The sequence below is a fragment of the Drosophila gunungcola genome, unplaced genomic scaffold, assembly GCF_025200985.1.
Source record: "Drosophila gunungcola strain Sukarami unplaced genomic scaffold, Dgunungcola_SK_2 000082F, whole genome shotgun sequence".
In the NCBI taxonomy this organism is placed as follows: Eukaryota; Metazoa; Arthropoda; class Insecta; order Diptera; family Drosophilidae; genus Drosophila; species Drosophila gunungcola.
Window position 1 is genome coordinate 371,789 of NW_026453244.1, and position 10,277 is coordinate 382,065.

Below are 10,277 nucleotides of genomic sequence, written 5' to 3' on the forward strand. Positions count from 1 at the left end.
GGGTCCAAGGTCCACTGCCGCACCGTTAGTTCACAATGCGTCCTCTTTGTGCGGGTCCGAAGTCCGCCAATTTACCGTTCGACCCTGTTGCCCTTGGTACCGTTAATCCACGGTGTCTTCGCTTTGCCCGGGTCCAAGGTCCGTTGTTTACCGTTTGACCTTGTTGCACTTGACTCCTCCGGCATTCTCGCCTTAAGACTCCTCACAACACTTTAAGTTCTCCTGGAACAGTGGGTATACAAATGTGTGCATACTACATCTCCCTCCTTTTGAAAAATAGCGTAATAAAATTAAGTTATTTTTTAGTCATTAAGTTAAATTGCCTAAAATATAACATTATGGAAAATTTAAAAAGGTTTTTTATTAATTTTTTTTGATAAAATGGAATCTGAAACAATTGGTATTTGTTTCGTTTTTTATATTAGTATAAAAATACATATTACTGAAAGAATTGGTATTTGTTTTATTTTTCATATTAGTATACATTATTAGAACTTATTTGGTTGATCAGATTAGTTGAAAACAATGAATAAAAATTCCTTAACCTATCCTTATGAACTGTTTGTTTTTATTTTACTATTTGAAATTACTATGCTATATTTAAAGACCAGCCAAAATCTAAACAATTCTTTTTGTATACCGGTTCATCAACTTTCATTCTTATTTTTTGATTGTAAAAATTATTAGTTGAAATCGATTCGGATTCCTTAAGTATTTCTTTCAACTGAGGTGGACAGTTTTTGTTCAGTTTGTCTAGGATTTCTTCTTAGATTTAATTATATCAACTTTGATTGTATTTAGTTGAATGATTGCAGTTTTATTTCTTGAATTCAAAATTCGGACAAACGTGTTTTTTAGAATCCGCAATGGATTTTCCAATGAATACTCCATTTTAGATTTCTTGGTTTGGTATTAATATTTACCTGGTTGCTAAATTTATAGAAATTTTTCGTACGACTTCTGATCTTGCTGGTAAAATTTTTTATTGGAATATTCATGGGGCTGTAGAGGTTATCTGGGCTCAGAATCGGAATCCTCATTTTCCGATAGATCTATTTCTTGATCTTTAGTCAAAGGAGTATTTAAAATTGTCGGTATGGATATATTTAAATTATACCTTTCTTTGACAGTTATTAGATTTGTACGTACTTGATCAATAATTTAGATAATTTTGACCAATTCATTTTACTTAATACTTGCCCTATTGAAAGAATCTACAAGACTCTTTGCATGTTTATTAATTGTGCCTTAATTGTAAGTGCGCCATGGGAAGATGCAATTTTTCTGCAAATGAAATATTTAAGTCTAAAAAAAACCATCGTAAGTCAAATATTTTTTTTTGTTTAATTAAAAAAAAATATATATTATATATAGATAGCATTTATGTCTTGTTTAAACTCTTCCAGAGGGTATTATAATTTCAGTCAAAAGTTTGCAACGCAGTGAATAAGACGTTTCCGACCCTATTTAGTATTTATATTCTTTATCAGCATGTCCATCCGTCCGTTCCTAGTTTGAAATTTTTTCAAAAATTGTATTTCTATTGCATGTAGTACTTATGTCAATCGGAAAAAAATCAAAATAAAACTATAACTAAAAATAACAACATAATAAAAAAAAACAAAATTGAACTGTTATATTTTTTAATTTTTTTACTAAATTCGTTTTGGCATTTTATTAAAATCAGAAAACGATATCATATAGCTGCCATAGGAACGATCGAATAATATACGCTTATAAATCGATATTTAATGTTGTAAAGAATATTTATTTTTTATAATATCTGCAAACTTGTTTATTTTTTTTTTGTTCAATATATTCTTCAGCAGCACAGTATTAAAATCCATTTCAGTATTCGGATTTCGTTGGCGTTGATCACATTTCATCACTTAACAATCTTTTTCCAATGCGCAAAATATTTACGACTCGCGCACACACCAGTTAAAGTAAATATTGTTACGGCTATATCCGGAGCACTATTCAGTAAAACAAATATTCCGCTGGTTTACTCAGGGTTTATTTCCCCAGCCAATTGAAATAACTTACCAAAGAAACACAAGAAACAAAGCAAACTTCAGCAAGCCGAAGCCTACATACTCTTGCAGCTATTGCAAAAATTAAATATTCTTTAAAAAAACACTTAAATATCAAAATATGCGTATGTCGGATCTTTAGTTTTGTTTTCGTAAATGACGAAATTTCACAGCCGAGAAAGAGCACGGCCCGCAAAGCCAGGCAATTCATTGTGCAAGTCGGTTTTCCGACATCAGAATTGGGATCGCCTACACCCCAAATTGAGTTCAATGTCGTGTAATGTTGTTTGTTGTTGTTGTTTTCGTAAATGACGAAATTTCACAGCCGAGAAAGAGCACGGCCCGCAAAGCCGCGCAATTCATTGTGGAAGTCGGTTTTCCGACATCAGAAGTGGGATCGCCTACACCCCAAATTGAGTTCAATGTCGTGTAATGCAACACCGAAGCATAATGGAAGTGACACGAGCAGTGAAAAGTCCAGAACCACGAAGTGACAACAATTCAGTTACAATACCAAAGCTCAACCCCGATACTCAGATAGCTTCTTGGTGCTCTACAGTGGACCTGATAGTGTCAGAAAAACCTATGAATGGAAGCGCACTGATCATAGCACTGAGTAAATCCCTGGAGGGTAGCGCCTTTAATTGGGTTTCCCAAATTAGTTATTCTGGAATGACCGGGAACCAGTTCAAAGAACTCTTTCTGCAGCAATTCGAAGACAACGAAACTACAGCGGCAACAGTGCTAATCGTTTTTAACTGTCGCCCAAAGGACGGCGAATGTTTATCCCTTTATGGAAGCCGACAAGTAACCACTCTGATGGCCAAGTGGAAATAAATGACAGAACTAATAGCCTTGTCGGTTGTTCGAGCGCATACCGCCAAGAAATAGACTCTAGATTGCAACATACAGTTTTTACAACGGATATTAAAACACGAGCAGAGTTGCTGAACAAGTTCGTCAATAATGGAAAATATATCATTTCGGAGAATCCTGTGTCCAAATAGCCGCGTTTGGCAACACCACTTAAATGTCACTTCTAAGGGAAAATCGGCCATAAGATCGTCGACTGGCACGAGAGGAAGAGCAGCTCGAATAACCAACTCGGATCTCATCCAATTTCCAGCCGACCGATCGACGCTAAGAGGGGAACCATTACGTGCTCCGGTGGGGGAATCCAGGGCACTTCGCGTCGGCTTGCCCAGGTCGTGTATCATCACAAAATCAAGGAAAATCAGTAGAAACGCGTCAAACACATCGCCCTGTGAGTCGTATCCATTTTGCTTTGATTCTGGAGCAGAGTGCTCCCTCGTAAAAGAATCGGTATCCCAACAGCTGTCCCGCACACGAACCAATAGTGTTGTTAGCTTAAGAGGTATAGGAAATAATACGGTAACTAGTACGTTACAAATATTATCCAATGTCATGACTAGCGAGTACACGCTTGAAGTTATTCTGTATGTTGTCCAAGATAGTTATTAATTATGGTTTTATAAATGGCCGCGAAATTCTAAGTCAGGGTTTTGGCGTATCAATAACGATCGACAAGTTTAAACTGTTTAAAATTGTATCTATAAATACCTGTTCTGCTTTGAGTAATAGTTGTAATTTTTCAAATATCAATATGTTTGGATTGTGTAAATAAGTCAAGCTTGTTGTGTGTTTTAAACGAATTCTTGGACGAATTAATAGATGGATTCCCTAAAAGTCGAGTGACAACCACAGAGTTTCATATTCGATTAATTAATCCAAATAAGACGGTCCCAGGGCGTCCTCACAGACTTAGTATCGAGGAATAAGAAAACTGAGAAAAAGAATTAATGAATTACAACAAGCTAATATCATCCGTCCTAGCTCTTCTCCATTTGCTAGTCCAATGCTTCTGGTAAAAAGGAAAGACGGATCTGACCGACTATGTGTAGATTACCGCGAGTTAAATTCGGTGGCAGAAAAGTATCCCTTGCCTCTTATTAACGATCAGATTGCTTGATTAGGTGGGGTAAAGTATTTCACGTGTTGGGATATGGCAAGCGGCTATCACCAGATTCCGATTCATACAAACTCAGTTAAGCGTACAGCATTCGTTACACCAGAGGGTCAATAACAATGCCTTTCGGACTTAAGAATGCGGCACCTGTGTTTCAAAGGCCCGTATTTAAGGCGTTAGGTGAGCTGGCATATTCATATGTCATAGCTTATATTGACGATATCTTAATAACCTCTAGTACACAAGAAAAATCATTTAAGAGGTTAAGAACTGTTCTAAGCCTGTTATCTCATGCTGGTTTTTCATTTAATATCGCGAAATGTTCCTTTTTAAAAACAAGCGTGTATTATTTAGTTTTTCAAATAAAGGATGGCGAAGTTAGACCAAATCCACGAAAGGTACCAGCAGTCAGTTACACAAGTAAGCCAGTTTATCGGTTTAACGTTAAGAATTGGGTAAAAAATTATCGGAGTTTTAACAGATCGTTACCACGTTACCACTCATTCTTTAACGCTATCATTATCGCTATGAAACATTTTTGACACGATTTCCACGGCCGGCATTTTGTTGCATTTACGGATTGTAATTCTCTGCAAACATAAAAACAAATCTGTTTCGTTGGCCGAAATATCGGACAATTGGTTGCTTGCTGAGCAGCAAAGAGATGAAGAAATTTTATTCCGTTCTAAAATTCCTGCCCGCAAAATTCAAGGAAATGATAGCCTTCCAGTGAGATCATTTAGCTGGTAGGTAGTAAACGACGTCCATGAGGCAATAGTTCAGATTGAACTACACCCTATACCAAAAGTAGATTTAACAGGAAAATTAAGTGGCAAAAGGGATCAATAGGAGCATATTAGAGTCCAGATTGACGCCTTTACTAAATATTACCAGTGGAAGTTGTGTCGAAGCAGGGAAATCGTTAATATTTATGTTTGGCCAGCAAGAATCATTGCAGATCAGGGAAGGAATTTTACCGAAACCGTCTTTGGAGTCTTATGTAACATGCAAAAAATAAATTTACATTTGATTCCGACGAGAGCCAGCCGTGCAAACGGCCAAGTAGAACGAGTATTGAGCACCCTGTAAGGTATGCCGTAGAATTTTCAGAGGGTTAAGTCAAAAGTTTGCAACGCAGTGAAGGAGGCATTTCCGATTCTTTTTATAGGGTACATATTCTTGATCAGCATTACTGGGAGAGTCGATCTATCCATGTCCGTCGGTCCGTCTGTCCGTCCGTTTCTACGCAAACTAGTCTCTAATTTTTAAAGCTTTCTGCATGAAACTTTCCCAAGAGTTGTCTTTCTATTGCAGGTAGTACTTAAGTCGTAACGAGCCGGATCGGACGACTATAGCATATAGCTCCCTAAGGAACAATCGGAAAAACAAATAAAAAAACATACATATGCCAGCCGTGCAAACGGCCAAGTAGAACGGTTATTAAGCATCCTGAAAGGTATGCTGACAGCCGTAGAAAGTAGTCAGCGTACCTGGCAGGACGCTTTAGGCGAGATACGATTGGCCATAAACTGTACTGTAAATCTAATTACGAAAGCAAGCCCTCTAGAACTATTAATTGAAAAGGAAGCGAGACCTTTTAAAATGTTGCCCCTCTGCGAAGAAACAAATAAGGTAGATTTAAGCGCTGTAAAATGCCAAAGAAAATATGGAAAATAAAGCTAAATATGAAAAGAAAAGATTTGATAGAAACAAATGTAAAGTTAAAAAATTTAAAATTGGTGATTATGTTTTGTTTAAAAATGCCAAAGAATATATGGAAAATCTTGCTAAATATAAAAAGAAAAGTTTTGATAGAATCAAATGTAAAGTTAAAAGTTTTAAAACTGGTGATTACGTTTTGCTTAAAAACAAAGAGAGGCAGACCAAATTAGATAATAATACTTAGTGCCAGAGTTGCTTGAAGGTGACCGCTATATTTTAAAATCACTGACTAATAAACGAACGTAGAATACGCGCACGGGTCTTTAAGAAAAATGCGCTTTCGTCGTCGCATTTTGGTACAAGTTTTACACAAATTATGTCAAATAAATTAAATAAATAAATAAGTAAATTTGTTTTACACAAATTATCGCAAATAAATTATCTCAAATCCTAATGCTGTCACAAATTTTGCGTTTGCTAATACAAAAAATATAAAATTTTCATTATTTAAACACTGCAACAATGTGTTTCAGTGTGTACAATGTAACGACCTGATTTCTTATGTATTCTCGCTCACTACGTTAACGGGCGGCTAGCTCAGAAAGGTTATGGGTTCGTTCCACCAAATTTATATTGGGTGATTGCCTTTGACCAAAGAATAACGCCAGAGTTCTGTTGGGCTCGTAACTGTCTTTATTCGTCTCCTCTGCGGCGTCGCTCCTCGTCGCTGTCCTTCGCGGCGTCGCTCCTTGTCGTCGAATGCTTGCTGGTATCAGACTCGTGACGGCTCCTTCGAGACTCTGGATCTTATGCGAACCTCACTGTCGGGACCGGCAAGGTGTTTCGCCTAGCAGGTTGAACGAGGTTCTGCCTTTTCGCCTAGCCACCTTTATCGCAGGCTCCCTAAGTTGGTCCGGATTGTGTCGGCGAGGTGTATCGCCTAGCAGGTTGAACTAGGTTCGACCTCTTCGCCCACCCACCTTTATCGCAAGGACTCCCTGAGCTCGATTTAACCACGACCTAGCTCCCGTTGGATCTCAGCGTTGAAGCCTCAGCCTTGTAGACGCTCAGTCGTTCGACGTCTCGACTTTGCGATCTTGATCCTGGTACTCGGCACTTGATTAACTTGCTACTGGTCTCGCGTACACGCACTCGCTTGATTCTCGCACTATTACTTCCCCGTGTGCTGCGCTTGCGCCGCCTTTTATAGCCTGTGATGGTCCCGTTATTTCCCTTTTCCAGCTCGCGTGATCGGGTCCAAGGTCCACTCGTTCTCCTCGTAACCCTATACAGTTCCCCAAAAGACTTCAACTTTCCCTGAACTGTCCTCGTAAGACTCCCCCCAGACAGCGCTCTGAAAGAACTTTAACTTTCCCATGGCTGTGCTGCGTTAGCCTGTTCCCCAGAAAGTTCCCGAAAGACTTGAACTTTCCCCAAAACTGCATCTCGTTCCTTAGACAGTTCCCCGCGTAGAATTTGAATTTCCCGCCCAGACATTTCCCCGTGTTTGAAATCACCATTCCGATTCCCGTCGTTTGGCCACTCTACTGACCACGTCTCGATCGCACTTATCGATGGTGGGTCCAGCCTTGCCGTCGTTATTGCCGTTATCGTTATTGTTTCCGTTGTCTTAAGTTGCCTCCGTGTGACCGTTTCTTCAGAAATTTAGTACCCATCGATCGCAACTATCGATCGACCGCCTATCGCCTGGCGGCCCCGTCCCCAGTTTCCTCACGGCCTCGTTGTCTTGGAAAAACTGGTGAGTAAACTTGACACTTGCAATTTTCCTTAAGTATTTCTTTCAACTGAGGTGGAAAGTTTTTGTTCAGTTTGTCTAAGATTTCTTCTTAGATTTAATTATATCATTATCATCCAAAACTTTAACTTTGATTGTATTTAGTTGAATGATTGCAGTTTTATTTCTTGAATTCAAAATTCGGACAAACTTGTTTTTAGAATCCGCAATGGAATTTCCAATGAATATTCCATTTTAGATTTCTTGGTTTGGTATTAATATATACCTGGTTGCTAAATTAATAGCAATTTTTCGGACGACTTCTGATCTTGCTGGTAAAATTGTTTATTGGAATATTCATGGGGCTGTAGAGGTTATCTGGTCTCAGTATGATCCAATCATTTTCTGGTTTTAAATATATTTGACAATCTGATAATTACCTCGGCTATTACCTCTACCGCGGTAATTATTACTTAAATTGTTACGGCGATAGTTGTTTCCTCTTTGTGTGTACAATATTGCCCGTCATTTGTATGTACTTAGTGATGGCTTCATTCATAGTTGAGAAGTTGCCTGCTTCTAAAATTGTTTTTAGGCGGCCGTGCTCACAATTTTTATAATGAATTTGTCAGCGTGTCCGGCTGGTAGGCCTTCGACAATGTAGAAAGCTTTAAGGAGCTTTCGTAAGTTGTCTGTTTCTGTTGTAAACTATTTTGCTATTTTGGCTATTTTGCCTTTCTGGCTTGTTTTTGCCAGTTTAGCTTTAACTACGTTGGATGTTTCGCCGACTATAGTGTCTTGCAATTTTTTATGATTGAATTTATTGTTAAATTCATTCTGTACCTTGTATTGTGTAGATCCTACCATTTTTAATTTAATGACTTCTAAAGCAAAATTTTTGAATGTGCCTTTAGTCAAGTTAACCAACTTAAAGGCTGTTATAAATCTTTGAAGGTGTATCTTTTGTCTGGCACACTTATATCTGATTTTATATCTTCCTATTCTTCTGCCTCTGTTACTGTTATAACTGTAGGAATTGTTAGATCATGTAGATCTTTTTCTTTTATTTCAAGTCCTTCGCTGGAATCGGAATCCTCATTTTCCGTTAGATCTATTTCTTGATCTTTTGTCAAAGGAGTATTTAAAATTGTCGGTATGGATATATTTAAATTATAATTTTTTTGACAGTTATTAGTTTTGTACGTAACTTGATCAATAATTTAGATAATTTTGACCAATTCATTTTACTTAATACTTGCCCTATTGAAAGAATCTACAATACTCTTTGCATGTTTATTAATTGTGCCTTAATTGTAAGTGCGCCATGGGAAGATGCAATTTTTCTGCACATGAAATATTTAAATCTAAAAAAACCATCATAAGTAAATTTTTTTTTGGTTAATTAAAAAAATAAATGCATGTATATTAATTGTGCCTTAATTGTAAGTGCGCCATGGGAAGATGCAATTTTTCTGCACATGAAATATTTAAATCTAAAAAAACTATCGTAAGTCAATTTTTTTTTTGTTTTATTAAAAAAAATATATATATTATATATAGATAGCATTTATGTCCTTTTTAAACCCTTCCAGAGGGTATTATAGTTTCAGTCAAAAGTTTGCAACGCAGTGAATAAGACATTTCCGACCCTATTAAGTATTTATATTCTTTATCAGCATCACTACGAGGGTCGATCTAGACATGTCCGTCTGTCCATCCGTCCGTTCCTAGTTTGAAATTTTTTCAAAAATTGTATTTCTATTGCATGTAGTATTTATGTCAATCGGAAAAAAATCGAAATAAAACTATAACTAAAAATAACAACATAATAAAAAAAAATAAAATTGAACTGTTACATTTTTTAATTTTTTTTTTAAATTCGTTTGGGCATTTTATTAAAATCAGAAAACGATATCATATAGCTGCCATAGGAACGATCAAATAATATACGCTTATAATTCGATATTTTGATGTTGTAAAGAATTTTTATTTTTTTTAATATCTGCAAACTTGTTTATTTTCTTGTATATATTCTTCAGCAGCACAGTATTAAAATCCATTTCAGTATTCGGATTTCTTTGGCGTTGATCACATCTCATCACCTAACAATCTTTTTCCAATGCGCAAAATATTTACGACTCGCGCACACACCAGTTAAAGTAAATATTGTTACGGCTATATCCGGAGCACTATTCAGTAAAACAAATATTCCGCTGGTTTACTCAGGGTTTATTTGACCAGCCGGTTGAAATAACTTACCAAAGAAACACAAGAAACAAAGCAAACTTCAGCAAGCCGAAGCCTACATACTCTTGCAGCTATTGCAAAAATTAAATATTCTTTAAAAAAACACTTAAATATCAAAATATGCGTATGTCGGATCTTTAGTTTTGTTTTCGTAAATGACGAAATTTCACAGCCGAGAAAGAGCACGGCCCGCAAAGCCAGGCAATTCATTGTGCAAGTCGGTTTTCCGACATCAGAATTGGGATCGCCTACACCCCAAATTGAGTTCAATGTCGTGTAATGTTGTTTGTTGTTGTTGTTTTCGTAAATGACGAAATTTCACAGCCGAGAAAGAGCACGGCCCGCAAAGCCGCGCAATTCATTGTGGAAGTCGGTTTTCCGACATCAGAAGTGGGATCGCCTACACCCCAAATTGAGTTCAATGTCGTGTAATGCAACACCGAAGCATAATGGAAGTGACACGAGCAGTGAAAAGTCCAGAACCACGAAGTGACAACAATTCAGTTACAATACCAAAGCTCAACCCCGATACTCAGATAGCTTCTTGGTGCTCTACAGTGGACCTGATAGTGTCAGAAAAACCTATGAATGGAAGCGCACTGATCATAGCACT